The 6,000-nt window shown below is 45.4% G+C and overlaps 1 pseudogene; it reads right to left on the bottom strand.

The window, feature by feature from the left end:
• Nucleotides 1–3,814: 3,814 nt before the first annotated feature.
• Nucleotides 3,815–4,627, bottom strand: LOC133248212 (NADH dehydrogenase [ubiquinone] flavoprotein 2, mitochondrial-like; annotated as a pseudogene).
• Nucleotides 4,628–6,000: the final 1,373 nt, after the last annotated feature.

Raw genomic sequence — 6,000 nt, 5'->3', positions numbered from 1 at the left:
CTCAACTTCTAGGAATACTTCAACTGGATTTTCAAGAGTAGACAGCCTGGGGGTGGTTAGTTAGTAATGCCATTATTTCATTTTATTTTGTTTCATTTCACTGTGAGACTTGCTGGATCTTAGTTCCTTGACTAGGGATCAAATCTGTGCCCTCAGCAGTGAGAGCCCTGAGTCCTAAGCACTGGACTGCCAGGGAATTCCCTGCCATATTATTTTAACCACCTCCATACTGGAATGCTGGGTGTCAGGCTTGAGGATGACTCAACAACTGTAGAAAATATGTTGTTGTTTAGTCGGTGAGTAGTGTCTGACTCTTTTTGTTGTTTAGTTGGTAAGTCATGTCAGACTCTTTTTCAACTCCATGGACTGTAGCCTGCCAGGCTCCTCTGTTCATGGGATTTCCCAGGCAAGAATACTGGGTGGGTTGCCATTTCCTTCTCCAGGGGATCTTCCTCACCCAAGGATCAAACATACATCTCTTGCATTGGCAGGGGGATTCTTTACCACTGAACCACCAAAGAAGCCCAACAAATGTGAGAATGATGTATATATAATAGAGATTCTCAAGCAACTTGGTAAATTTATTTTCTTATCCTTTTCAAGCAGTTCGTTGTCCTAAAGAAGTCACTGCCAATTCCTTCTGGGATCTTGAAAGCAAAATATATGTTCAGAGATGTGGTGAAGATAACTTGTGTGGATGGATTTGAAGTTGTACGGGTGAAGCACTGTCTGGGCTCCTCTCTAGTCCCTAGGTCAGGATGAGCATACTGGAATTGTCTAATCACTTACTGACGTTTTCGTTCAAGTGAGGTCTTGCACCGTCTCCATAAAGAGACCCACTCAGGATCTCTAGTTGTCCTTGTCCGTCATGAAGTTCCTTGGACAGTTTCACACTCTCCTTTTGGTTTCAGTCTTGGAGAAGGGGCTGGTATGCTGGGACAAAGCTGTCTTTTAGCCCCAGTTCCTGGCTGCTTTGGGTCATTTTGCTAAGATGACCCCAAGTTTCTTGTGGTAAAGACTCCTCATTGATTCAAGGCCAGAGGTCAATTCCATGTTTGGCTTTTGATTCCCTGTATCTCTCTTTATAAACTAATGTTGATGTTTATTATTGTCTAGGGAAGTGTTGGCTCCACATCTTTCTCTTCTACTTGCCAAAGCAATGGAAAGTGATGTAATTCTGAGCTTCAGTGTCAACGTATGTATCTATTTAAAATGGGACTCTTTTTGTCAAAAAGTGGATGATCAGATCAGATCAGATCAGTCGCTCAGTCGTGTCTGACTCTTTGCGACCCCATGAATCGCAGCACACCAGGCCTCCCTGTCCATCACCAACTCCCGGAGTTCACTCAAACTCACATCCATCGAGTCAGTGATGCCATCCAGCCATCTCATCCTCTGTCATCCCCTTCTCCTCCTGCCCCCAATCCCTCCCAGCATCAGAGTCTTTTCCAATGACTCAACTCTTCACATGAGGTGGCCAAAGTACTGGAGTTTCAGCTTTAGCATCATTCCTTCCAAAGAAATCCCAGGACTGATCTCCTTCAGAATGGACTGGTTGGATCTCCTTGCAGTCCAAGGGACTCTCAAGAGTCTTCTCCAACACCACAGTTCAAAAGCATCAATTCTTCGGCGCTCAGCCTCCTTCACAGTCCAACTCTCACATCCATACATGACCACAGGAAAAAACCATAGCCTTGACTAGACGAACCTTTGTTGGCAAAGTAATGTCTCTGCTTTTGAATATGCTATCTAGGTTGGTCATAACTTTCCTTCCAAGGAGTAAGCATCTTTTAATTTCATGGCTGCAGTCACCATCTTGGTTTTGGAGCCCAGAAAAATAAAGTCTGACACTGTTTCCACTGTTTCCCCATCTATTTGCCATGAAGTGGTGGGACCGGATGCCATGATCTTCGTTTTCTGAATGTTGAGCTTTAAGCCAACTTTTTCACTCTCCACTTTCACTTTCATCAAGAGGCTTTTGAGTTCCTTTTCACTTTCTGCCATAAGGGTGGTGTCATCTGCATATCTGAGGTTATTGATATTTCTCCTGGCAATCTTGATTCCAGCTTGTGTTTCTTCCAGTCCAGCGTTTCTCATGATGTACTCTGCATATAAGTTAAATAAACAGGGTGACAATATACAGCCTTGACGAACTCCTAGTGCAACCCAAAAACAGTTTGAATAATCCTACTCATTAGTGTTAGTTACTCAGTTGTGTCTGACCCTTTGTGACCCATGGACTATAGCCCAGCAGGCTTGTTTGTCCATGGGATTTTTCAGGCAAGAATACTGGAGTGGGTTGCCATTTCCTCTTGCAGGGGATCATCCCAACCCAGGGACTGAATCCACCTCTCCTGTGTCTCCTACACTGCAGGCAGATTCTTTACCTGCTGAGCCATCGGGGACACAAATAAGCTCTCAATAAATATTGGTTGAATATAAAGATGTCTCTGGAATTAGCTGGCAGGCCACAAGGGCAGGGACTGGGGTGACCCTAGCACTGCACATGGGAGTCCAGCTCAGTCCTTCTGAGGTTGTTGCTGAATAAGTGAAAAAGGAGCTGAAACCAAAGAGCAGTGGAATGCCAATGGTGGAGCTGTGCTGAGCTATCATGAGCACTTTTAGGACGGAAAGTGGTTGAAGGTGAAGCTTAGCAGAGGGGGCACTGTGTCTGGTCTTCTGAGCTGGCACCCCACCTCCTGGCCCCACAGCTTACTGAGTATGGAATCTGGGGCATGCTGATTAAACTCGCAGAGCCTCAGTGTAGAAAAGGGGTTGCAGTGCCTACTTGGAAAGATGAAGAGAGGGTGGAAATGAAGACCGCTGGTACAGAGCCTGGCACATGGTGGGTTCTTAGCATTTCACTTTTCTCAGTCCCTCTGTGACTTCCTGCAGAGTCTCAAGTGGAACTGTGAGTGAGTCTGTACCTAAGTCAGGTTCTACAGTAGCACATGGGACCTGGCCCCCTCCCTCAGTGACTGAGTATATTCCTTAGAAAGAATACATGGTAGACCACTCAAGTTAGGAGCTGGGGCCCTCAGCAATGCCTATTTCCCTGTCAGATTCCCTCTTATGCCAGATCTTTGGTCTGCTGGAGAAGAACTGGGTTCAGAGTACCCTATCACCCACACAGAAGGCCATGGAGCCTGGCAGCTCACCTCCCCTCTCTGGGCTTTAGCTCCCCTGCTCTGTATAGTGGGTTCAATGACCATCATCCACTCCTGTCCTGGGGTTGCTCTACTGATTAAACAAGAGGGCAGAAATAAACATATATGGGTGTTCCCAGCATGAAACGGAGGCTGGTTCGAGACAGGTGCCCACTGAATGGTTGATGGGTGGATGGATGGAAGAATGAATCAACAGAAGGACAGCCACCCAGAAAGCCAGATAAGATGTCAACCAGCGCAAAGAAGAGGTTTGGTGCTGGTAATCCTTGCTGCCATTCAGACCTAGGCCCCCTGGAGCTCCAGCCTGACCCACCCCAGTTGCTTCTGCCTGTGATGGCAGAGATAGGGGAATATGGAGAGGAGGGGGAGTGGAGACCTAGAGGCTTAGGGAAGGCAGTGGGCATACAGAAGGGGAAAGGGAGAGTCTGGCGACACAGGGTCAGGATGGAAATTGGGATGGGGGCGTAGAAAAAGGGTAGGGCTGGAGGAAGAGCCCAGGACACAAAAGTGAGAGAGAGGAATAGAAGAGGGTGTACTCTGGGGGATACAGTGGAACAGCCTGTAAGAACCCAGGAAGCTCTCAATAAGCACATTTTTTTTTTTAAGGTATATAGGAGAGTCATATTTTATTCCTCCACTGACATATTTACAGCAAATATAAATTAAAGGCCTGCTTGCACACCAAACCTAGGTCCTTTTAGTGGTTCAGTCAAAGAGGTAAGACCTCCAGCTGGCTCACAGGAGAAGCGTCCACTCCTTGGCCCAGGTTTTGGGATTTTGCCAGCCTTCAGTTCATCAATAATTTCTTCAATATCTTTAGGTGTCAGATCCTCATAGTAGTTGTCATTTATTTGAACCATTGGTGCATTTACACAGGCCCCTAAACATTCGACTTCTATAAGAGTGAAAAGTTTGTCAGGTGTAGTCTCTCCAACCTTTATTCCAAGTTTTTTCTGAATGGCTTCCAGTATGCTGTCGGAGTTTTGGAGCATGCAAGGTGTGGTAGTGCGGACTTGAATGTGATACTTTCCAACAGGCTTTCACTTATACATTGCGTAAAAAGTTGCTACTTCATACACTCTCATTGGAGGTACTTGTAAAATTTCTGCAACCTTGTTCATAGCAGAGATGGGCAGCCATCCATTCTGTCTCTGGGCTAAATCCAGAACTGGAAGCACAGCTGCTGCCTTATCCCCTTCTGGCTAGTTTTTCACAACGGCCTCTATCCTCTTATAGTTTTCTGGTGTGAAATCAAATGGAGTTTCTGGGTTATTCCAGGAGTATCTCTGTGCACAAATAAGGCTCCTCCAGCTCCATTCTGAACAGCTGTCTTATGCAGATTTCTTATATGTTTTCCCCAGTGGGTGGCGAGGCCGGCCACGCGGGCCTGTAGCACTGCGGAGAGGAACATGGCTGGCCAAACTGCGGGCCTCTGGGCCTCCTCAGTAAGCATTTTTTGAATGCTTGTAATTACCCAGTGCTATGAAAACTGACAACCCCGGTGCCTCATCTTCTGAGATGGCCCACACTCTTTCTATGGAGTGTGTATCTTCCTGAATAAACCTTCTTTCACTTAAAAAAAAAAAAAAGGGAGGGGATCATTTTTCCCTCTACCAAAGGGCATGAAAAGATTAAGGCATTGAGATACAAATGCATGGTTTCTTCTCAGGATAGTGAGACAGCGGATTGGTCTTTTGAAGAGAAGTCAGTCTTAGAATCCTAGTTCTGATCTGAGCCCAGGCCAGCCAGACTAGCAGGTTTCTTACAAAGAAAGGGGCTATGAGATTAGTAGAGTTAATAGCATTCTATGGGTCCATTCCTACAGAGGCCTCACCAACCACTGGGAACCAGGTTCATTCTTGCAGCGTTCTAGGGGCCATCTGAAGTGGCAGGACTCAGTAGGCTGGGGAGATGAGCATGGCCACAGAGAGGCTGATGTGGGGGCTTCATCCCAGATGTGCTTATCGATGGGGGAGGCAGGGAAGGAGTGAGGAACGGAGCTGGGAGGATGGACTGGCCCAGGGACTCTTCCTGGGAGGAAGTGTCTATCCTGACCATCTCTCTCCTGCCTTCCTCCTGTGGCCATGGACTGTGGTGCTCCTGAACCCATTCAGCATGGTAGAGTCGAAGATCCAGAAAGTACTCTATTTGGTTCCATCACTTGCTACTCTTGTAAGGTGCCATATTACAGCATGGAATATGAAGGGAGCAGTAAAGTTTCTTTGGCTAAAGAAAAGAGAAAGAGTGAGAGTGTTGGAGGGTGAATAGTACAATCTTTCTGACCATCCAGAGTTTGAGAGTGGGGATTTAAAATTGTCTTGGGACCCTGAAAATGCCTTTAATGATAGTAGTAATTTATGTTACATTCCACAAGACTGACTGATAAAGGGTGAAAAATGTGATTCTAAGATCATAGTCACAATGAAGGATTTTGCCCTCCGATGGTGGATGTCAAGGCAGTGAGACACCAGAGGACGCCTCCCCAGTACAGCTCATAGTGTGCCTGATGCTGCCTTAAGCCTGTCACTTGTATTATCTTATTTAACTCTTTAATATTGATTAAAGACTTTATTGGCTTATGCTGTACAGCCAAGTGATTCAGTTATACATATATATATATGTATTCTTTTTCATGTTCTTTTCCATTATAGTCTATCACAGGACACTGAATACAGTTCCCTGTGCTGTATAGTAGGGCCTTGTTGTTTACCCATCCTATATATTTATTTATTTATTATTATTATTTTTTATTTATTTATTTTAAATTTTATTTTATTTTTAAACTTTACAATATTGTATTAGTTTTGCCAAATATTGAAATGAATCCGCCACA

Source organism: Bos javanicus, chromosome 5 (assembly GCF_032452875.1).
Source record: "Bos javanicus breed banteng chromosome 5, ARS-OSU_banteng_1.0, whole genome shotgun sequence".
Classification (NCBI taxonomy): Eukaryota; Metazoa; Chordata; class Mammalia; order Artiodactyla; family Bovidae; genus Bos; species Bos javanicus.
The sequence above is the reverse complement of the archived record's forward strand: the minus strand, read 5'-3'. Positions and strand labels throughout refer to the sequence as shown.